Raw genomic sequence first — 25,650 nt, 5'->3', positions numbered from 1 at the left:
AGTTGAGAGATTAAGTCCCCTTGAATCCTAAGGGTCCCTAGGGTCAAACTAGACCACTAGGTACCTCCAGTAAGCGCCACAGAGCTGCGTTGCAGAGAGGTGTAAAAAGGGGCTTGGCCTCAGAACACCTGTCTGCAGCGCAGCTCCCTGGCGCATACTGGAGATGCCTGTTGGGCTAGTTGGCCCTCAGGGACCCTCAGTATTGAAGAGGAATTAATTCCCCAACTTACAACTCGCCAGGGGACGCATTTGCAGAGTGCTGCAAGGAGGGGGCGTGGCCTCCGGCACGATGCCAGTCTTTTATTTATTTAAATTTTTTAAGAAGGGGTGCTGTGTGGTTCCCCTTCTTATTCTGATTTATTGGCCCTGATGACACCATCCCCCAGGGCCTGTCTCCTAATTATATTTTTTTGACCCCAATCCCCAGGGCCGGCCACTGTTTTTTATTATTTTTTAAAAATATATATATTTATAGACACACCTAGGACATGCTGGACAAACTGTACGTACCTATCACCATGACGATTTCGTGATATTCATTAAAAGGCGACTATGCATACAATGAATCCACGTGGAATGTATTTACACCACTAGTGAAGCTCTGACATGTCTGATGCCCTACCGTGCCTAATCCCGGTAGACACCCTTGTCGTTTATTTATACAAACATGGGTAGCTATTGACGGGCACATTTAATACACATGCACACCAAGCCATTCAAAGGGGATTCGACAAAAATTCGACCAAAACTATGCAAGAAACCCCCCTCACGGTTAATAAAACACACATCCACTGCCGGATGTGTAATACTTTTTATTTTACTCTCTGGAAAGGGGACGAACATCACTTGAGAGTCACAGCGCGCTCCTGGCAGAGCCCAATGCTGTGTTACACCCACCATTGCCTACTGAGTGCCACACACCTCTGTGTTGTATTCCACTAGCTAGTGCATATGCTATGAAACTCTCTAGCCCATGTGCACTGTAACACCACCCCGTGAATATGTCATGCCACACTTGTCTTCGCACAGGTCATATTGCCCCATCTAATGTGCCGTCCTCGATGCCTATGTTATAACGCACAGTGCTATGCCATACATATTCCAATCTGGGATCCATATCTTTGTCACAGTGCATATGCAACGTTACACTCCCCAGCACATATTTTATATTACAACTTTAGAGACTAGTTAGGTTACACAACACTGCCCTGTGCATATTACACTCCAAGGCGCATATCGCATAGCACGCGCTAGTGCCTGTGCTATCTCGCGCTCTCCAATGAATCTGTCATTGCGCACAATGTATTGCATATTATATTTCACGCCCGGTTCATCTTATATCACACTTTTTGGTGCATAGTTTATACCATATACTATATCTAGTTTTCATTTTCAATCGTGCTCTCAGGACTATGTTCTATATAACACTGTGTTCACCTACCCTTTTCACGGGCATTACATTTTGCGATAGGGGGTGGAGGGTCAGGGGGTGTTTCTGCCAAGTGAGCCCGGAGTCACAGTCACAAATGTCCTCTTCTTCCTGAATAAAAGTGAGATTATGCTGCATACTTGTTCATATTTTAAGTAGTTCGCACAGACACACGTTTTAAAAACAATAAAGTTCCTAATACCCGCCTTCTCTGAACAGTTAGCTTGCTGCCCCATCCCCCTCCTCCCTATCCTCTGTTGTGTGAATCCATGGACTAGCCTCCTCCCTCCTGCCATGCATGGTCTGATGTGCTGCCACTGCCCTCAATTTAGTATGATGTACCAGTCCACTCCTCCTGCCCTCCATTGCCCAATTCTATGCCCCATCATTGACCTCCTGCTTAAACTCTGTGCTTAGCTTGCTGCCCCTATTCTCCTTCCCCCTGCCCTCCGATGTCTTTGTGCATGCCCCTGCTCCATCCTTTTTGCCCACCATGTACCATGGACCTGCCACTCCTATCTACTCTGAGTGTTCTGTTGAGGTGCCACTCCCCTACCACCTGCCTAGCATTGTCAGATGACTGTAACCTGTCCCTGCCACCTCCACCCTGCCTGTCCACATGCCATGCCCCTATCCTCTTCCTCCTGTCCTACATGGTCCATTGTACTGCCACACCCTTCTGCCCTCCCTGGTCTGTTGTGCTGCAACTGCTCCTCCTGCCTGCCCCGTGCGGTCTGTTGTGAGTCCCCTCCCCTGAACTTTCTTGTCTGTGCACAGGTCCTGACCCTCCCTTCTATCCTCCATGGTCCTTTGTGCATCCCCCTGCACCCTCCTTCTTGCCCATCATAGCCATTGTACTGCCACTAACCCTCCCACTTGCCATGCATGGTCTTCTGTGCTGCCATGGCCCCTCCCACCTTCCCTGTGTGGTCAGTTAGCTGCCCCTGACCCCCTCCCACCTTCCCTCCATGGTCTGTGTGTATGCCATCACAGTCTCACTGTTGCTCTTCATGGTGTGTCTTGCTTCTAGTGCCCATCTTGCCTGACCTCCATGGCTATCTTGCTGCTCCTGCCCTGCCCCCTTGCCCCCAGCCCTCTGTTTACATGTGCAGACCCCTACTCCCTCCCTCCTGGCTTGTCTGTTCCATTGTAATGCCCCTGATCCGTCCCTCCTGCCCTTTATGGTCTGTTGTGCTGCAGCTTTCTCTCCTGGCTGTCCATTATGGTCAGCTAGCTGCCATTGCCTCTTGCCCCTCTGTTCTCTGTTGTCCATGTGCATGGTCCTGTCCCCTCCCTCTTGCTTTCTATGGATTGTTGTGCTGCACTCCCGTCCCGCATGCCCTGTGTGGTGTATTGTGCTGCTGCAAACCCTGATGCCTGCCCTGCAGGGTCAGTTTGGTGCACCTCTCCATGTCCCTCCTGTCCTCTGTTATCCAAGTCCATGTCCCTACCCCATTTCCTTCCATGATCCAATGTACCATACTTGCGAACATTTTGAACTTGGTAAGAGGGAGATTTTGAAAAAAAACTGGGGTACTGATTTTCCCCTTTGAGTTACATTGAAAAAGAGGAGATTGTAGACAGGAGACAGATCAAATAAAGCCCATTTGAGCTTAAAAACATTGGATGTTTCCTGGCTGAATCGGGTCTGTTGGCATGTATGGTTGTACTACCATTGCCTCTTCCTTCTGCCCACAATGGTCTATTACATTGCCACAGCCTCTCTTGCAAGTCCTGTATTGTTGGTTTGTTGCCCCTGCCCCCCTTTCCACTGCCCTCCATAGTCTGTTGTGCTGCCACGGCCCTTCCTGCCTGCTCAGTGTGGTTACATTTTTGCCTTTGCACCCTCCTACCTGCCTTCAATTTTCAGAGTCCGTGCCCCTGGCCTCTGCCTCTCAACAGTATCCTAATGAACAACTAGATTGCTAACATTCTATATTTATTACAAAAGTGTGGAACGCCTGACGTCATCTTGATGTAATCAAAACTGTAATACCTAGAGCATTTCCTTTAGAAATTACATATATGAGAGGGTCTTATTGGCATCAAAATTATGGTTAGTGCTCTAAAAGAATATAATAAGGATATATTTTCTGAGTTTTCAAATAGCGACAAAGCACTTTTAAATTATTTGATATCTTTATGTTTTTTTATCCAGTTGACCACTTGATTAAATGTTGCACTTAGGGGAGAGGATGTGGTGTTACTTCCAGAACTGCAGACTTTGCAACTGGGGAACCAGGTTGGAGTTTCTGCTTCAGCTCGACATTCTGTGATTCTGGTCAAATCACTTAGTCTCCCCATGTCTACAACCAAAATGAATTTGTTCTTGTGTGATGTAACCAATGCTCATGTAAAGCACTCCAATACCTGACAAGTCTGCACTATATAACACTGCAAAAACACAAAATAATAAGTGTTTTGCACACTTCTGTCATTGGGCTATATTTGGGCTACATCTGGGTGATTTTGGGCTACATTTGGGCTCTTTTGTCTCCGGTGGCCATCTTGGGAGATTTATTTGTTATGAAGTTTCCTAATTTCCTCATGTACTGCAGTCTTCTCAGTAGGAAATGCTTTCAGTTTTTTACTTTGATTCCATCATGAAGGTATTCAGATATGTCACACATTTGCCATAAATTCTGAATGTTAGCACTCTAGTTGCTCATTAGATCACTGTAGTAAAACTACTGTTCACCATGGAAGTCTGCTCCTGGTATTAAAAGTGCATGTTTCAGTCTGCATGTCAGAATTTTTTAATGAAATAGAAGAGGATTTGAGAAGTCACTCAAAATGTGCCCTCATTTTCTTTCTTCAGCGTTAATCATAATTTCTATGGCAAAATGAACCTCCTCATTGTGTTCCTCTTTAAATTAAATGTTTTAAGTGTTACCAGTTTATTCCAATCAAGATTGGCTTCAGGTGTGCCATACTTTTGTCATAATGAAGACAGTAAGCGCTCTAGTTGTTTTTAAGAACACTCTGGACATTCTGTCATTGGGCTATACTTGGGCTACATCTGGGTGATATTTGGGCTACATTTGGGCTCTTTTGTCTCTGGTGGCCATCTTGGGAGACTTATTTGTTATGAAGTTTCCTAATTTCCTCATTTACTGCAGTCTCCTCAGTAGGAAATACTTTCAGTTTTTTACTTTGATTCTATCAAGAAGGCATTCAGATGTGTCACACATTTGCCATAAATTCAGAATGTTAACACTCTTTTTGCTCATTAGATCACTGTAGTAAAGCTACTGCTCTCCAGGGAAAACTGCTGCTGGTATTGAAAGTGCATGTTTCAGTCTGCATGTCAGAATTTTTTAATGAAATAGAAGAGGATTGGAGAAGTCACTCAAAATGTGCCCTAATTTTTCTTTCTGCAGCACTAATCATACTTTTTATGGAAAAATGAACCCCCTCATTTTGTTCCTTTTTAAATTAAATGTTTTAAGAGTTACCACTTTAATCCAAGCAAGATGGCTTCAGGTGTGCCATACGTTTATCATAAGTAGGACAGTTAGCGCTCTAGTTGTTCTTTGGAACACTCTAGGAAGCTGCAGTAGAACACAAAGGAATCAACTGACAGTCTCTGCCCTTGTTGGATGTATATGTTTTACTGAGAATGTCAGACTTCATTCTCACATGACTGAGAAAGATAATGTGAATTTACAGAAAATAAGCTCTCAGTTTAGTTTATAGATCACCTTCCAAACCTATGTTGGAAAAGCATGAGAAAATATTTTTCTCTCAATCATGATATCCCAGCAGAAGGCTTTTTCACATGGTGAAATCACCTTAGAACATACCACAATTCCTAAAATGAGTATGGTACCATCAACAAATGATTTATAATGTAACTAAAGTCTTAAAACCTTCTATTAACTGCAATGCATTTAATGAGGTGCTATCATGTATATTTGTCCCAAGATGGCTGCCAACACTTCTTGGATAAAGTGCTGACAGCCAATCAGATCTCAGGATGAGATGTGTGGTTAGGCTCCGCCCACATATATATATGATTTTACTTTTGATTTTCTCAGGAACTACTGAACAGATTGACACCAGACCTGCAAAGGGCACTTCCCTGACCTGAGGACTACCTCTCTGCCAAATTTCAAGTAATTCTGTTCAGCCGTTCGGGCTGTACCTTGGACTAAAGGTCTCTATGGAAAATTGCATGGGGAAAACGCGTTTTGGGACCCCCCTTTCTTCTCGGCCCCCGCTTGACGAATCCCCCCCGAGACTTTCAGGGTAGGAGCGGAGCGGAGCGCCCCACCTATTTTGAAAATTTCGCGAGGATTCGTCAATCGGCGCCAAAGTTATTCCAAATAGAATGTTGCGGATTTCCTATGGAAACACGGTCCTAACTATAACTATCTACTGGCGACCGCCAGTAGATAATTCAAAAATCAGCGTCGCTTCTTCTGGGGTGCTGGGACCCGTGAAGGGTGGCATACACGCCGGCGAAGCTCACCGGCAAATTCAATGTCCCAAAATCCAAGTAGTGCAGTATGCTCTCAGTAATAAAGGCACTCTCTTAAGGAATCTTTCTGTTATATCTTGACTTATATTTAGGTACTCTCTGTCTTCACTACAGTTTCTTTTGGCTCTTAAAAATTCCCCATATGGAATATTATCAATCTGTCTTTTAAGATGACCAGATCTAGCATGTAGTATTGAATTTGTCAAAGTAGGTTTCCGAAAAAGTGTTGACTCTAAATGTCCCTGAGAAACATACATTTCAACATCTAAAAAGACAATTCTCTCTATGTTATATTCAAGAGTAACAGTTATATTGTAGTGATTCGTATTCAAGTGATTATGGAAAAGTTTCAATTTCTCTTCACTCCCTTTCCAAGTCATAAAAATGTCGTCTATAAATCTACCCCAGTATATAATATTGTCATCAAAGGTTTCATCGGATTTCCAGGCATGTTCCCTTTCGTAATGTCCCATAAAGAGATTAGCATATGAAGGTGCAAATTTCGCACCCATAGCTGTACCAGTTTTCTGGTGAAACAGATCATCTCTATAGTAGAAAAAGTTATTGGAGAGGACTAGATTCAAAAGATCAAGTATCATGTTTGAATGTTGTAAATAACTAGCAGATTTGGTACATAAGAAATATTTAACGGCCTCAATTCCTTTCTCATGTTTAATGCTTGTGTAAAGACTATTGACATCCATAGTCACAAGAATCATTCCTCTCTCCCAATTGACATTTCCTATTTGACGCAAAAAATCTTTGGTGTCTTTGATACAAGTGTTTTAACAAAAGGCATCAAAAACATATCAATATATTCTGATATATATTCTGTCATGCTGTTTATACCAGATATTATAGGTCGTCCTGGAGGTGTTTTCCCCCATTGATGTGCAAATTAATGATTTAAGGTAGTTTATATGTGTCAGCCCTATTTTCGTTGTTCGTTTTTTATTTTTCATTTTACATTTTTCTTCTTCATCTGTTTTGTAAGTAATTTGCTAGAGCATACGCAATTAAAATAAGAATGTAATATCAAAAGTTTATATATAACTGTAAAGAAATAAGTGTGTATATATGAATTTTAAGTTTATTATTCTGTTTATATGACAGCCCTGAAGAAGCGCAGTGGGCGCGAAACACGTGTTGGCACTTTTGTGATATTTATGTTAACCTGACTTCGAAAGAAACAAGAATAAAAACATCATAAGATGAACGAATAACAAGATCAATCATCTGTGTATTATTGAATTGATGAATTTATACAGTTCTCAGATGTGTTTGTGTTGAATATTTTGAATTACACTGGTGGGGACCAGTGTCTGAGACTTTAAAGCGCCGGGCATTTTTACCTGTAACACAATCTTTACTCTAATATATATATATATATATATATATATATTACAGCTCCCAAAAACTCTCGTTGTTCGCACAGAGTTGAGCACTCACAGGAGGGGTTCTGTATCAATAATTAGTTTATTTCGGCAGAAATCCAAATAGCAGCGAGACAGACGCGTTTCAAATCAATCTTCATCAGTGTCTCAGCGGTTAGACCGCGCGCTTACATTTAAATATACATTACGTCATGTATTGCGCGACAGCGTGAGACATAATCAATTGACAGCCACTGAAACAGAAGATGGCTCAAATCCCGTTATTTACAGCATTCTTGGGGCGGCCATCTTGGAGTGATACATTCACTTATCATGTCCAAGCAACTTAAGTCTTATGCTCAAAGGAGCCATGATACAGTTAGCAGTCATGTGAAATATAATTCATTAAATCATACTGCATAATTAAATAAATCAACGAAACGCCATAGAAAGGTATATACCATGTCATACAAAAACCGTATAACGCCATGTATTGGCCATAGCTCCCTGTGCGTTAAAGGAGACAGGTGATGGACAGAAATAAAGAGAGAAAGGAACGGGAGAGAGAGGATAGGAAACATGGGAGACACTGTACAGGAAAGACAAGGAAAATTGAGGAATGCAACAGTGCCGAGGGGATTACGAATATATACAGTGCTCGCCTATGAGAATCCGGATCCACAACTCCTGGAGGAATGGGCGGAATACACGGCAACATCGTGTAAAGGAATGCTGGCAATCCTGGTGAAATTCGCTTGGAGCGATAGGAACAAAGCTCTAGCGGAGATAGCTACCCTCGAAAAGGACCTCACCAGCAATACAGATGTCAGCACCCAGGACACCCTCAGGGAGGAAATGAAAAAACGACTTAAAAAGTACGAACTTACAATTAGACAACGGAAACAAGAAAAGTTTGCCCGTGATGAACGTGATTACTCACAGGGGAGGATTTTAACCTTCGCGAAGAAATTCGATGAACCCCGGAGAGCATTAAACAAGAAACAACCATCTGAACCGACAACTAGAATTGAAACATCAGAATCTGAAATTACGGAGAGTGAACTCTCTGGAGATGAAGTACCTACTACTTCTAGCGTCTCCGCGAAGACTCCTTTTCATCAGGAGTTCAACCTCATACGCCAATCTTGGCTAAGAGGGGGCAAGAGCAAACCGCCCGAAAACGAAGACCGACCAGTAGGAGCGGCTGGAAGGGCAAGAGGAAGAGGAAGAGGCAAAACAATGACACGAGGGCCACGGAGCAACAGAGGCAGGAGATGGTAACCGATGTCGATGACTTAACCATCGTGAACCTAACACCGAGAGTATTCACGGATGCCGAAGAGTCTGCCCTCAAACTGGGACTTTCTTTTTGCCCTAACAATCATATGGAATATACGCAAACACGTATTGATTTATTCAAATTCACACGTAAAATGAAGCTTCACAAATTCTTTAAATTAAAACCTACGGTGAGAGAAGCCAGACAATTACAACAACAAGGACAATCACATGGAACCGATCTATTGACCACTGGTGATCTAGAAATGCTAGAAATGTTGGAGGCCCTATGGAGTGAGGAAGAAACTGCTGGTACCCTGACGGATGATGTGGCAACCAGAGCCACAAGGGTGGGTATACAACAAACAACACCGGCTACGAGTTTCAAGCCCCCCTCAGTCTTCATTCCGCAAATGCAATTTGATGCAATTGATGCATTCTCTGATGCGGTAATGCAGGACCTCGTGAAATTTAGAATGAAAGCTTCCAGAACAATAGATCGAGCTAACAATCTCACGGAAGAACAACGTTCCATATTGAAAGTTTTATCACAGGATGCACAAATAGTGTGCAAACCCTCCGACAAAGGAGGAAACATCGTATTATTGACAAGAGAACAGTACTGTCGCGAGGCTTACCGCCAATTGAATGATGTGAAGGTTTATGAAGTAACCAACATTGCACAGTATAATACAAGCATTCTACAATATCATAATCTACTAGAGAAATGGCGCAAAAGAGGCATGCTGGGAACCAACGAATTTCTTTTTCTACGCAACCTGGACCCCATCACACCAACCTTCTATCAGCTGCCAAAAATTCATAAAGACACTAATGACCCGCCTGGAAGACCCATTGTTTCCTCGATAGGAAGCCTTACTGAGAACATGTCTGTATATATTGATTCCTTCCTTTTTCCATCGGTTTTGCAGTTGAAATCATATATCAAGGACACTACCGACTTCATTATGAAGATTAAGGAGATTAATTGGGAACCTACATATCAACTAATTGCTTTGGATATCACCAGCCTGTACACAAGCATCGAACATAGCCAAGGTCTCGAGGCAGCAGCATACTTCCTGGCGAAAAGACCTTTGAAATTTTCAGAGCACAATACCATGCTCCTTGAATTTATTGAATTCTGTTTGTCTAATAATATCTTCCTATTTCAAGAACAGCTGTACAGACAACTGTCCGGGACTGCCATGGGGACCTGCTTCGCCCCCAGTTATGCGAATCTTTTCGTGGGCTGGTGGGAGGAGCAGGTCGCCCTTAGCGACCATATGAGCAAATGGACCAACCATGTGATAGCCTGGTATAGGTACATAGATGACCTCTTCTTGATATGGGGGGGGACATCAGATGAGGCCGAGACTTTTATATCTGAGCTTAATGACAATCAACTCAATCTCAGGTTCACATCTGAAATTAGTTCCCTAGCGGTGAACTATTTAGATTTGAGGGTGTTCGCTAGAGAGGGTGCTCTCGAGACCGAGCTATACAGGAAGCCGACTGCGGGCAACTCTATCTTGCATGCCCACAGTAACCATCCACCAACATTGATCCGTAGTATCCCGTATGGCGAGCTGCTTCGCCTAAAACGGAATTGCTCCAGGGAAGCTGACTTTGAATATGCAGCAATTCAAAGCATCAAAAGGTTCCAAGTTAGAGGGTATAATTATACAGACCTGATCTCTATACTTAATAAAGTGAGAAAAATACCCAGACAACAACTTTTGACATACAAACATGCAGCCAATAGGGATACAGCTGAACATGAGGGCAAATTTCGCCTCATAACCACTTTCTCAGACGACGCAAATCTACTGAGGAGGATAGTTAGAAAAAGCTGGCACATCCTTAAAACCGATACAGTCATCGGTAAGGACATCCCTAAAGAACCATTGATCACTTTTAGAAAATCAAGATCACTCCGTGATAAACTGGTACAAAGCCATCTATCACCCTTGCCACAACCTACTGGTACTCTCACAGCTCTGCATGGATTTTTCCCTTGTGGGAAATGCAGAGCATGTAAAAATTGCAAAAGAGTTCTCACATTTAACATTCCAGGGGTTAGGCAACCAAGGCGTATAGACAAATTCATCACTTGTTCAACCACCCATGTAGTGTACTGTCTCACCTGCCCGTGTGGGCTCAAATACATTGGCAGCACTATCAATAGCGTTAAAATGCGCATTTTGGAACATCAACGTGCCATCAATAAGAATGATGTAAATTACCCTGTAGCTAGGCATTTCGCCATTATGCACCAGAGCAATCGGGATCTCCTACAGTACTTCGGTCTAGATCAAGTACCCGCAAACATTAGGGGAGGTGACCGAGTCCAAAGATTGCGTAGACTGGAATCCCGTTACATCATAGACCTATACACAAAGGCCCCACACGGTCTCAATAGTGGGGAAGAACTGAGTGCACACCTGGGGAGATAAGGGCAGGGAACTACACACTGTCTCTTGCTGACCAGTCTTTATACTTGAGATTATTTGAATCCTATGGTTGCATGAATCATGAAACGAGTTTGAAATCCCAACATGCAATGCTTGATATTATTATACTGTTGCATTCCTCAATTTTCCTTGTCTTTCCTGTACAGTGTCTCCCATGTTTCCTATCCTCTCTCTCCCGTTCCTTTCTCTCTTTATTTCTGTCCATCACCTGTCTCCTTTAACGCACAGGGAGCTATGGCCAATACATGGCGTTATACGGTTTTTGTATGACATGGTATATACCTTTCTATGGCGTTTCGTTGATTTATTTAATTATGCAGTATGATTTAATGAATTATATTTCACATGACTGCTAACTGTATCATGGCTCCTTTGAGCATAAGACTTAAGTTGCTTGGACATGATAAGTGAATGTATCACTCCAAGATGGCCGCCCCAAGAATGCTGTAAATAACGGGATTTGAGCCATCTTCTGTTTCAGTGGCTGTCAATTGATTATGTCTCACGCTGTCGCGCAATACATGACGTAATGTATATTTAAATGTAAGCGCGCGGTCTAACCGCTGAGACACTGATGAAGATTGATTTGAAACGCGTCTGTCTCGCTGCTATTTGGATTTCTGCCGAAATAAACTAATTATTGATACAGAACCCCTCCTGTGAGTGCTCAACTCTGTGCGAACAACGAGAGTTTTTGGGAGCTGTAATTATTGTGGGGCACCGCCACACCATAGCACCCGCCTGCGAGTGACCCGGCTGCCGGTGCAACCTTGGGAGCCTTCATATATATATATATATATATATATATATATATATATGTATATATATATTCACTAAAAAAACATGGGTTTCAGGCACGTTATAGTTAGAAATTAGCATTTAAAAAACCTTCCAAATTCACTGAAAAAAACATAGGGCCCGATTCACAGAACTAACTCCGGCCAGTGGCGATCCGCCAGTGGCGATCCGCCACTGGCCGGAATCCCCACCTCCGGGCCGGAAGCTCCGCCTCCGGGCCGGAAGCCCCGCCTCCGGGCCGGAAGCTCCGCCTCCGGGCCGGAATTTCCGGCCCGAGTGCGGACGTAAAGTTAGGAGTCGTAAATCCATTCTGTGAATAGCAAAAGTAGTAAGTTTATTCTGTGAATCGCAAAAGTAGTAAGTTCATTCTGTGAATAACAGAAGTAGTAAGTGCATTCTGTGAATACCAAAATGGTACTAAGTTTAGGATTTTGTCTTAAGTTTGTTCTGTGAATCGGGCCCTAAGACTTTCGGTATTCACAGAAGGCATTTAGGAGTCCTAAAGTTAGGACTCCTAACTTCTGTGAATACCAAAATGAGTAAGTGCCTTCTGTGAATACCAAAATGAGTAAGTGCCTTCTGTGAATACCAAAATGGTAGTGTTTAGGATTTTGTCTTAAGTTAGTTCTGTGAATCGGGCCCATAGATTTCAGGGACATTATAGTTAGTTGGACATTGCACTCGTACAAAACCATAGAAATTCTGCCATTATAGTTAGTTCAGGTAACTATAACTCGCGCCCCCGCAATGCACTGCTGATGACGTCACATATTACATCATTCATGACATGGTCAGTCATCAGCAGTGCATTGCGGGGGTGCACGTTATAGTTACCTGAACTAACTATAATGGCGGAATTTCTATGGTTTTGTAGGAGTGAAATGTCCAACTAACGATAATGTCCCTGAAACCTATGTTTTTTTCAGTGAATTTGGAAGGTTTTTTAAATGCTAATTTCTAACTATAACGTGCCTGTAACCGATGTTTTTTCAGTGAATTTCAATGGTTTTTTAAATGCTAATTTCTAACCATAACGTTCCTGAAACCTATGGTTTTGTCAGTGAATTTCAATGGTTTTTTAAATGCTAATTCCTAACTATAACATCCCTATTAAGTCCCCTTGAATGCTGAAGGTCCCTGGTGCCCAAGTAGTCCACCAGGTACATCTAGTAAGTGCCACAGAGCTGCGTTGCAGAGAGGTGTTCTGAGGCCACGTCCCTTTTTACACCACGCTGCAAACGCGGCTTCTGGTGCATTGCTGCTCAGAGGATGAAGTCCACTTGTGTCCTGAGATCCTCAGGACACAAGAGGACCTCATCGCTTCACCAGCAGTGCACCAGAAGCCGCGTCTGCAGAGTGGTGTAAAAAGAGGTGTGGCCTCAGACCAGGCCAGGGGGCACTTTTGCAGAGTTCACGCAGTGAGGGGGGTGGGGCCTCTAACGCAATGCTGGCTTTTCTTTTTCATAAGGGGGGCTATGTGGCCCCCCTCTTTTCCGTTTTTTGTGGCCCTGGGCACCCCATCCCCCAGGGCCTGCCCCTATTTAAAAAAAACAGAAAAAGGGCCGCGTGGCACCCCCTCCCCAGGCTAATTTTGGCCCCGGGGACCCCATTCCCAGGGGCATGGCCATATATATATATATATATTATTTTTTTAAACTATTTTTTAAGGAGGGGGCTGTGTGGCCCCCCTCCTGAGGCCTCTATTAGCCCCAGGGACCCCATTCCTTTGGGGCTCTGACTCCCTTTTTTTCTTTATTGAGGGAGGGGGCCACGTGACCCCCCTCCCGGGCCACTTCTGGCCCCGGCGACCCCATCCCCCAGGGCGGTCCTATCCGTTAGGGACCGTGGGGGGAGCCCCAATGCCCCCACGGTCCCGCCAGCTCCCCACCTCCTGTGGGAGCCGGCATTACTTTTCCACAAGGGGAGCTGCTGAAATGCATCTCCCCTTGTGTAAAAGAAATCCTGCTTTGCTTCATTGAACCGAGAGCAGGTTTGCCTGCTCTCGCTTCAATGAAGCAAAGCAGCGTTTGCAATGACAGGGCGGGAGCCGCGTTGCTCAAGCCCTGTCATTGCAAACAGCAGTGTCCCGGGGGGGGGGGCACCCCGGGACACTGCAGGAACACTGGGACACTGCAGGAGCCAGCCTGGCCCACCCGGGGGCCTCATTAAAATTAAGCGCAAGAACCTGCGCTTCATTTTTTAAAATAATTACGGCCATATTCGCGACCCCAATGCGAATTCTGCTGAAATTATTTTTAAAAATGCTTGAGGGACCCCCTGAGCAGGCCTAGGGGGTCAGGGTGTTTATACCCTGCCTCCTTTTCTTGCTTTTATATTTGTTTTACTGTTTTCTTGTGAAGATGGCTGCCAACACTTCCTGGTTTGGAGTGTTGGCAGCAAATCAGAATTGAGCTCGTGCTCGGGAGGGTTCGCAACCCTCCTCGGTGCTCAAATATCGATATTTTTCTCTTTTAAATTTCTCAGGAACTACTGAACAGATTTACACCATTCTTAAAAAAAGATCGCTTTCTGAACCAAGAGCTACCTTTTTGCCAAATTTGGTGTAATTCCGTTCAGCAGTTCGGCCTGTAGCCTGTTCCAATTTTTTCTATGGAAATTAACATGGGGAAAATGTGTTTTGGGACACCCTTTTTTCTCGGCCCCCGCTTGACGAATCACCCTGAAACTTTTAAGACAGGAGCTGACCTGAGCGGGCCATTAGTTTTGAAAAGATTCATCTTACGAAGCCAACGATATTGGCAGAAGAAAAAATGCTTTTTGAATAGAAACGAGATACTAACTATAACGACCTACTGGCGACGACTGCCAGTAGGATACATATATATATATATATATATATTCACTTAAAAAACCATAGGTTTCACACATGTTATAGTTAGGGGGATATTTCACTCGTAAAAAACCAATGAAATTCCCCCGTTATAGTTAGTTCAGATAACTATAACTCGCGCGCCCGCAATGCACTGCTGATGACGTCACATATTACATCACTCATGACATGGTCAGTGACATCACTCATGACATCACTGATGACATCATCCTTGTGATAGAGTGGCGGTCGCGCGAGTTATAGTTATCTGAACTAACTATAACGGGGGAATTTCATTGGTTTTTTACGAGTGAAAAATCCACCTAACTATAACATGTGTGACACATATGGTTTTTTAAGTGAATTTGCAAGGTTTTTTAAATGCTAATTTCTAACTATAACGTGTATGAAACCTATGGTTTTTTCAGTGAATTTGTACGTTTTTTTAAATGCTAAGTTATGTATGTATTATTATTTTTTTTATATATTTATTTTACAATAAACGACGTATTAAAATTTTTTAAATTTTTTTTTTGGGTTTTACACCATATATATATATATATGTATATATATATAGATATATATAGATATATTATCTACTGGCGGTCGCCAGTAGATAGTTATAGTTAGGACCGTGTTTCCATAGGAAATCTGCAAATTCTAATTTGAATAACTTTCGCGCCGGTTGTCGAATCTACGCGAAATTTTCAAAACTTATGGGCCGCTCCGCTCAGCTCCTACCCTGAAAGTCTCGGGGCGATTCGTCAAGTGGGGGCCAAGAAAAAAGGGGGGTCCCAAAACACGTTTTCCCCATGCATTTTCCCATAGGACCTTTAGTCGAAGGTACAGCCCGAACGGCTGAACAGAATTACTTGAAATTTGGCAAAGAGGTAGTCCTCAGGTCAGGGATGTGCCTTTTGCATATATGGAGTCAATCTGTTCAGCAGTTCCTGAGAAAATTGCAGTTAAAAGTACATAAATATCTATAGGCGCGCAACGTGCGCGCACGGTGCGCGCACCTTAACGTGCGCGAGCGTAATTCTGATTGGTGGTTACATGTCAGTCAACGTTCGAATCGGTCGAAATCAGGAAGTGTCGGCCGCCATTTTGTGTGTTTTGTGTGTGACAGTGAAAAAGAAAGGTGGAGAACGTGAAAAGGGGGCAGGGTAGAGAGTTCCTGACCCCCTAGTCTTTGTCAGGGGGTCCCTGAAGGACCCCGGAGGGTGAAAAAAACATTTTTATTTTTTTTTAAATCGCGGGGTGCGCGCACCATGTGCGCACGGTGAAAAACCTTAAAAAAAAAAATATATATATAAAAATAAATAAAACATACATAACTTAGCATTTAAAAAACCTTACAAATTCACTTAAAACACCATAGGTTTCACACACATTATAGTTAGGAATTAGCATCTAAAAAACCTTGCAAATTCACTTAAAAAACCATAGGTTTCACACATGTTATAGTTAGGTGGACATTTCACTCGTAAAAAACAAATGAAATTCCCCCGTTATAGTTAGTTCAGATAACTATAACTCGCGCGACTGCCACTCTATCACAAGGATGATGTCATCAGTGATGTTATGAGTGATGCCACTGACCATGTCATGAGTGATGTAATATGTGACGTCATGAGCAGTGGATTGCGGGCGCGCGAGTTATAGTTATCTGAACTAACTATAACGGGGGAATTTCATTGTTTTTTTACGAGTGAAATGTCCACCTAACTATAACATGTGTGAAACCTATGGTTTTTTAAGTGAATATATATATATATATATATATATATATATTATCTACTGGCGGTCGCCAGTAGGTAGTTATAGTTAGGACCTATTATCCATAGGAAATCCGCAACATTCTATTTATAATAACTTTGGCGCCGGTTGACGAATCTTCGCAAATTTTTCAAAACTCTTGACTTGCTCCGGTCCGCTCCTATACCGAAAGTCTCGGGGTGATTCGTCAAGCGGGGGCCGAGAAAAAAGGGGGGTCCCAAAACATGTTTTCCCATGCAATTTTCCAGAGGGACCTTTAGTCGCAGCTACAGCCCGAACTGCTGAATGGAATTACACCAAATTTGCCAGAAAGGTAAACCTTGGTTCAGAGTCGTGCCTTTGGCTTAAAGGGTGTAAATCCGTTCAGTAGTTTGTTCCTGAGAAAATTAAAAGTAAAATCACATATATATCTGGGCGGAGCCTAACCACACATCTCATCGTGAGATCTGATTCGCTGTCAGCACTTCATCCAAGAAGTGTTGGCAGCCATCTTGAGATCAATATACATGATAGCACCTCATTAAAAAGCATTGCAGTTAATAGAAGGTTTTAAGACTTTAGTTACATTATAAATCATTTGTTGATGGTACCATACTCATTTTAGGAATTGTGGTATGTGGGGCGAGTCTAACAACCCTGGGCTGAGTGTCATGGACAGTGTGTTTTTCTTTACCTGACCCTGGTGCTGAGATTAGTCCTCCACGTTTCCTGCCGCCGCCGCAGCCACATTCTCCCGCGGCTGCTGTGTGCAGGACTACACTACCCAGAAGCCTTGGCGGCAGAAGTCCGCTCCCATCAACACCGCGCACGGACGCGCATAAATTCGAACAGAGCCCCGGCAGAGCGGGCGAGTCTAACAACCCTGGGCTGAGTGTCACGGACAGTGTGTTTTTCTTTACCTGACCCTGGTGCTGAGATTAGTCCTCCACGTTTCCTGCCGCCGCCGCAGCCACGTTCTCCCGCGGCCGCTGTGTGCAGGACTACACTACCCAGAAGCCTTGGCGGCGGAAGTCCGCTCCCATCACCACCGCGCACGGACGCGCATAAATTCGAACAGAGCCCCCGCGCCGCGGGACGCTCCCGGGCAACGCCGGGAGAAGCCCGGGACAAGGGCCGTCCGGGGCCTGAGGAGGCCGGGCTGGGCTATCCCTCTAAGTTCGTGTGTGAGAGTACCATCGTTCGGTCCTCCTGTTGAGTTAACGTACAATATTATCTCTATGTTGATGGTAATTGGGAGCATTGCCACGCTCGTATAGCTACTAAGGAGGCTGACTATAATTGTTGCAGTATTTTGTGTGCACTGGTGTTTACATAGGTTGTTCCCATTTAATTTTTGATCTGGCACGCTTGTACTCATTTTTATGATCTCTTACTCTTGTTATGGCAAAAAATAACATCAAAGTTGCGGCTAAAGGGGGCTCGGGGACCTTGGATGCTTTCCTGAAGAAAGCGGAATCTGTTGTTGCCAGAGAAATCGAAATTGTTGAGAGGAGACTTTCTTTGGAACCAGTTTTATTGCCTAATTCTGGTTCACAATTGGATGTACTTGCTGCTGACATTGACGTGAGGCTGGCTAGTTGTCCATCCGTTGTAGAGCCCGCATCAGAAGTTACTAATGCTGTTGCTCCACCTGTATTAGATCATACTGGTGGCTCTCTTCTCTCACCTCGAGCTACTCGCTCTGGCCAATCTCGAGTATCACTGGGCTCCACTACTAACTTAAACAAGGGTAAAAGAAAAGCGACTAAGGGCCCTAATGGAACTCGTCAAAAAGTAAAACAATGCAGGAATGAAAAGCCTGCTATTGACCTAGTTCCCCAGGATTGTACGTTGGCCCCCCTGGCACAGGGGAATAAGACTCTTGGTTAAATGCTAATACTGCTCAGGTTTCTGTCATTTCTGCTGGTTTTAATTTGATTGAAATTTTAAAGCTTATGGATGAGCAATTGAAGGTTTCTCTGTCGCCGGTTTTGAATAGACTTGATAAAATTGACGATAGACTTACTTTGATTGAGCGGCATATAGCTGGTCAGGAAACATCATTATCAAACCGTAATCTACAGGAGAGACCCATCTTATCTGGAGCTATTTCCAGAGTATCCGACCTAGCCAATTCTATGATATCCACTGTTGTAAGCGCTACTAATCCACCCGCAGTGGTCGCTGAACCATCTGGGGGTGTTATTGCGAGACCTCTGGATATGTTAAGGAGAGTAAGTTTGCCCCCTACACAGGTAGTCAAGGAATCTCCCCTGCATTTGCCACCAGAGGCTTGTCCTTATACTGTCATCCTGGCAAACGTTCCAGCTCCCACTGATGGGAAGAAAGAGAATTGGTCCTCCTTGAGGAACAAAGCCCTACATTTTTTAGCTCAAAAGACTGTTTTGGGGAGTCACCTTTTTGAGTGTTTTAAAATGGTAAGAAGGGTCCCCTGGGTTGGGAAGTTAAATAAGACACTTAAGGGTGACTGTGTTGTGGTGAGTTTCAGCTCCCCTGAATTGGTAGCCAACATTTTTAGACAGGCAGGGACGTCTAGATTACATGAGGATTATGTGAACATCCTCCCATTGGGGTTTTTTTATCCACCTCATTTACAGAGATGGAGTGGGAACAGTGGTTCTATTGTTCAACCTGTCCCTGCGACTAGGACTTTGGCCCTTAGTAACAGATACGAGGCCCTTAGCACTCTGGATATAAATGACTGACTTTATGTAGTTCATACCCAGTCTCTGGATATTGAATCCAGTTGGTCGTGTATGGAAGAAGAGGGAAACGTGATGCCTGTTAATTATAATACCGTTCTTTATGGTTCTGGTGATTGTCCCGCTACCCGAAAAACTTATCGGGATAACGGTACTATCCGGCCGATAATTAAGTGCACTCAAGATGATCAGGCCAAGGTTCCCGCTGGCATATTCAATCATGTGCCTGTTGGGCCCCTTGTCAGCGAGGAGGTAGTGGACCCCTTTTCCCAACCATTGTCCTTGGGAAATAGTGTGGTACAAGTTAATGGTCCTGAGGGGGCAAACTTATCAGTAAATAAGGTCACAACTTTGTCATGGAATATAGCTGGGTTGAGAGCAAAAAGAGAGGATATATGTTGGAAGTCATTTCTCTCTACCTTTCACATAATTGCACTGCAAGAGACGTGGGAGGCTAGAGATTCTTTTTATTTGGACGGGTTTGAGTCATTTATTAAATATGCTGTGTCCTCGGGGAGACCTAGGGGTGGTCTCTTGTTGTTATTCAGTCTTAAGTTGATGTATAGCACTGAACTTGTTGAGACTAGTTCACCCAATATATTGGCGGTTAAAGTTGCAGGTGATAATCTTCCGTCAATATTGGTTGTGAATTTTTATAACTCATATACGAGGATGGAGGAATTGGAGCATTTAAAGGCCTTATCCTCCTTTTTGGATGATTTTGATGCAAACAATGTTACACCTTATTATTTGTTATTGTTTGGCGATTTTAATATTCACATAAGCCAATCTAATTGTTCTGGAAATTTTAATCAGGTCTATTGCCCGCAGGAGGAAGCCCATTTTGATCATTCAAAGGGGGGGACGTTTCTAGACAGTATTGTATCTGCCTTCAATTTATTTGTGCCAATGCAGAATTTATTATTTCCTGTTCCCACATTTACTGGTCAGGGCCACAACAGTATTATTGATCATATATTAATTTCCTGTACTTTGAAGGATCGGATAGGTCCTTTTTGTGCCATTCCAAATGCCCTAAGTGATCACAATCCCCTATCTTTGGAATTAAATATTAATGCGGTGATTAGGCCTAATTATAGGACTATAATTTCTAATTCAAACATAGTCCCTATTAAACAGGGAACACGCCTGAGATGGGATGTTATCACTCCGATTGATTTTCTAGATAAATTATATCACAGTAATTTGGAGGATTTTAATATCTGCATAGCAACAGAATCTAAACTAGGGGATATTCTTGGTGCCTTTGAGAGAATAACCAGCCAGATTATGGATAATCTAACCCTCATCGGGAAACCAAGACCTAAGAAGCATAAAAACTGGTTTGATCAGGCATGTAGTAGTGCGCACTCCGCTCTTTTACTGGCCTTAAAAGATGGTGCGAAAGATACCAGCAGGATTGCGGAGGCAAGAAGATCCTTCAAAAAAACACTAAAGGCAAGGAAAATTTGTCTAAAAAATATGGCGTGGGAAGAATTGTCAGACGCTAGTGTCTTAAAAAGTAGTTCCCAATTCTGGAAAGTAATTAATAGCCCACTTTTTAATGAATTGGAAAATACTATTAATGATTGTCTTATTTCCCCAGACAAATGGGTGTCTCATTTTAGTGGGCTTTATTCTGAAATTCCAGAACAGAATCCAGTAAATTTTGGGGATATTAATCAGTCATCGAAAATTAATTTCAATGAGGCTGAAGTTCGGGACGCCATCGAGTCAATGGCAAAGGGCAAAGCACCTGGCCCCGATGGCGTTCCCGCAGATTTGTACAAGGCAGATTCAAAGTACTGGGCGAAACTTTTAACCTCAGTTTTTAATGCGGCAGCAAAGGAGGGTGTTCCCCGTTCTTGGGGTAAGGCCGTGATAGTACCAATATTTAAAAAAGGTGCTAGAGAGGATCCGGTTTGCTATCGGCCTATTTCTCTTCTAGATTCTGCCATGAAAATAATGGGCAAAGTTGTCCTAGCAAGGTTAACAACTTGGTTGGAGGACAACTCCATTATTTCGGACCTCCAATATGGGTTCAGAAAGGGAAGGAGCACGGTGGGTCAATGCCTTCATTTGCATCTTATTATTGGGAAGTATACGATTGCGAAGCAGGGGGTCTTACATTTAGCATTTATGGACCTGTCTACTGCTTTTGATTTGGTTAATCGACAAAAATTATGGGCTTCCCTGGCACTTATGGGTCTTGACCCTATGCTGATTTCCTTTTTAGCACTCATACACGAAGATACTACTGCGGCGGTCCGTTATAATAAGGATGGGAATCTATTTGAAGCCTGGCAGGTGAAGCGTGGGGTAAGACAGGGGTGCATTCTTGCGCCCCTGCTTTTCTCGCTTTATATTAACAACCTGGGGGAAGTTTTGTCCTCATCTAGTAAAGACATACCAAGAGCAGGTACTAAGTTGATTCCCGCTTTGTTGTATGCGGATGATACGGTCTTGCTGGCAAGAACTGCGAGAGGCCTTCAAGCCCTTTTAAATGGTTTTAACGATTTTATGGTCTCCTTGGACTTAGTAATACATTTTAAAAAATCAATTCAATGACAATAGGAGAAGGAGCTGCAAAAAAGGTCAAATTCTTCTGCAACGCGCAGGAGCTTACCAAAGTGCAGACCTTTCCATATTTGGGGGTCACCTTTGATGACAGAGGATCATGGGTCACGCAACGTGCTCAGAAACAGAACATTCTCGCTAGGGCAAACAGAGCCTTGTTGGGTTTTGCAAAACGGTTGGGCTGCAAACCCTTGCCCGCGATTTTGAAGATATATAATGCTAAGTGCGTGCCTATGGCCCTGTATGGCAGTGAGGTCTGGGGCTATACGTCGCCAGTTGAGATTCAATTAATTGAGAATGCCTTTTATCGGAAACTATTGTCATTACCCGTTTCTACTTCAATCTTTAATATCCACGAAGACTTGGGGGCTGAGTACTTAATGGATCAGATTTCTGTTGCCCCATTAATGGGTTGGTTAAGGGTTTGGGCGCAGCACCCTCCAAGCCTAAACCAGCTCATCATACAAGATTGTCTGGTTCTTGACAAAGCCTTGTGTATTCCTTGGCTGCGTTATATTAAATTTAAACTGGAGACTCTTGGCTATTTAGAATTATTTGATAGACCATGCGAGTTGTCTAAATCAGAAATAAAAGATTTTAAGTCTCAGTTCATGTGCAGGGCAAAGTTGTTGAGAGAAGGCGAGGAAGTGTGCAAACCATCTGTTAGGAGATTTGTCATGTTAAGTATGGGCAATGTGATTCAGCCATACTTGACCTATATAAATAATCCATTTCACTTGTTTTTATTGATTAGGTTTAAACATGGCATGTTACCTTGGCTCCTAGCTCACCCGAAGGGCTTTTTTAAAGAGGGCACCTTGGGCCTTTGTCCTTGTGATAATGCCTCTGAACAAAATACGCTGCATATGATTTTTTTCTGTAAATTTTACATTTTGCAACGTAAAAAATTTATTTGCCCCATTTTTAAGAACTGTCACTTTGAGCAAGTGAGGCCCGCGTTGGTATACTTGCAAATGCTGGGTTCTCCTTTTGTCTGTTTTGGAGTTGCCAGCTACCTTACTGGGGCTATTAGAAGTAGAAACCGAATGTAGTTTAATATATCTTACCCCCATTTTTAGTACGTTTGATAGTCTGAGACTGGGCCTTTTTTGTTTTTTTCTTTCTTTTTTGAAACTATAAAATAGTTTTATAATTTCTGGCTTGTCTTACTTTTTAATGTCAATGTTCGCCAAACATGTTTTAAGTATAATTGTAAATTGTGTATTGTTTGAAATTCCTTTGTAAATTATTCTCAAGTGTAACTATTTGCAAATGAAATTTTGTGTATGCTTTGATGGTTTTAATTATTAACCGAATAAAGCTATTGTTGACTGACTGAATTGTGGTATGTTCTAAGGTGATTTTACCATGTGAAAAAGCCTTCTGCTGGGATATCATGAATCATGTTTGAGAGAAAACTATATTCTCATGCTTTTTCCACAGAGGTTTGGAAGGTGATCTATAAGCTAAACTGAGAGCATATTTTCTGTAAATTCACATTATCATTCTCAGTCATGTGAGAATGAAGTCTGACATTCTCAGTTAAACATGTACATCCGACAAGGGCAGAGACTGTCAGTTGATTCCTTTGTGTTCTACTGCAGCTTCCCAGAGTGTTCCAAAGAACAACTAGAGCGCTAACAGTCCTAATTATGATAAACGTATGGCACACCTGAAGCCATTTTGATTGGAATAAAGTGGTAACTCTTAAAACATTCAATTTGAAAAGGAACAAAATGAGGGGGTTCATTTTGCCATAGAAAGTATGATTAGTGCTACAGAAAGAAAAATTAGGGCACATTTTGAGTGACTTCTCAAATCCTCTTCTATTTCATTTAGAATTCGGACACACTTTCAATACCAGCAGCAGACTTCCCTGGTGAGCAGTAGTTTTACTACAGTGATCTAATGAGCAACTAGAGTGTTAACATTCAGAATTCATGGCAAATGTGTGACACATCTGAATGCCTTCTTGATGGAACCAAAATAAAAAACTGAAAGTATTCCCACTGAGGAGACTGCAGTAAATGAGGAAATTAGGAAACTTCACAACAAATAAATCTCCCAAGATGGCCACCAGAGACAAAAGAGCCCAAATGTAGCCCAAATATCACCCATATGTAGCCCAAGTATAGGCCAATGACAGAAAGTCCCAGAGTGTCCTTCAGAACAACTACAGCGCTTACTGTCTTACTTATGACAAAAGTATGGCACACCTGAAGCCATCTTGATTGGAATAAACTGGTAACACTTAAAACATTTAATTTAAAAAGGAACACAATGAGGGGGTTCATGTTGCCAAAGAAATTATGATTAGTGCTGAAGAAAGAAAAATTAGGGCACATTTTGAGTGACTTCTCAAATCCTCTTCTATTTCATAAAACAATTCTGATATGCAGACTGAAACATGCACTTTTAATACCAGCAGCAGACTTCCGTGGTGAGCAGTAGCTTTACTACAGTGATCTAATGAGCAACTAGAGTGCTAACATTCAGAAATTATGGCAAATGTGTAACATATCTGAATACCTTCTTGATGGAATCAAAGTAAAAAACTGAAAGCATTTCCTACTGAGGAGACTGCAGTAAATGAGGAAATTAGGAAACTTCCTAACAAATAAATCTCCTAAGATGGCCACCAGAGACAAAAGAGCCCAAATGCAGCACAAATATCACCCAGATGTAGCCCATGTCAGGACTCAAGGTTCCAGGCAGAGGTTCCAACCTCGGGAGCGAAGATAGGTCTCTACTCTCCCCCTAGGGCACCACCTAGTTCGTATTTGCAACCAAACCAGATAAACTACCCCACTGGGAGAGAAGAGCCAGTGTGGACCATCAAATAAAGGCGGGGTGCGAATATGAAGCAGGGTTTCAGGAGTGAGGAGTTCCTACAGAAAAAGAGAGAGGAACAGTAAGTAAATGAGGGTGTACGTGTGTGGCACAAGTGTATACTTTCCCCCTCCCCCTAGTACCTTACTCGCCCCTGTACTAGCAAAAACTCTTTCCCAGGATGTGTGCTCTTGTAAACTCACCGTGGAGGTAGGGCGGGTAGAGGTGCATGTAGCAGTCCAGAAGCACTGAGACACTAACGGCCGGAAATTGCGGGCCACGGAGTCCAAACAGAAAGGGAGTGGCGTCGGCATCAGTGTCTTTGTACGATGTCTTCCTGGACGTACGAGAAGTACTTCACACGAGCCTCTCACGCCCCATGAAGCACCGGGCACAAGACCTTGGCGATAGATGAACTGTATCCCACGAAAGTAAACCTGGCTCCGTAACGACAGCGGGATAGAAACGTGACGAGAGCGTGAAGAATTTAGCCAGGCATCCACTGAGAACCTTCTTCACGTAGGATAGTTCAGAGAGCAGAAACGGACGTCTTTGGAGAAGACGGGGGTGTAGGCAAACAGCGGACTGAATCAGGTTGAGAGGAGGCGGGAAAGGCAATCCACCGTCGGGCGTCTGACTCGTCCAAGAACACGGGGAAAGGAAGCATACGCTGGTGCCGCTGGAGATAGGCACCAGCGTACCGAGGATACGCAATGCAGACAGGAAACTTCCCAAACACGGGACCGGCACGATTCCAGTAGCAACGCGCTACACGATGCACATTCAATTCAGGGAGTTTGCCGAAGCAGCTGCAGGGAGGCGTGGTCCATCCGAAGGAAGGATTGTCAAGCACCGATAGCAGGCAGAGGAGCGCTAGATATATGCCTCACTCATCAGGTGACATCTACAAGTGCACACAACCTCCTCCCCCTTCCCACAGCCGTCTGGGTCTTGTAGTGTGCTGACGTACCTGGGCTCAGAAACGGGTGCAGGATCTAAGGTGTAACAGCCCACATGTAGCCCAATGACAGAAGTGTGCAAAACACTTATTTTTTGTGTATTTGCAGTTTTATATAGTGCAGACTTGTCAGGTATTTAAGT

This window comes from Triturus cristatus, chromosome 6 (assembly GCF_964204655.1).
Source record: "Triturus cristatus chromosome 6, aTriCri1.1, whole genome shotgun sequence".
In the NCBI taxonomy this organism is placed as follows: domain Eukaryota; kingdom Metazoa; phylum Chordata; class Amphibia; order Caudata; family Salamandridae; genus Triturus; species Triturus cristatus.
The sequence above is the reverse complement of the archived record's forward strand: the minus strand, read 5'-3'. Positions refer to the sequence as shown.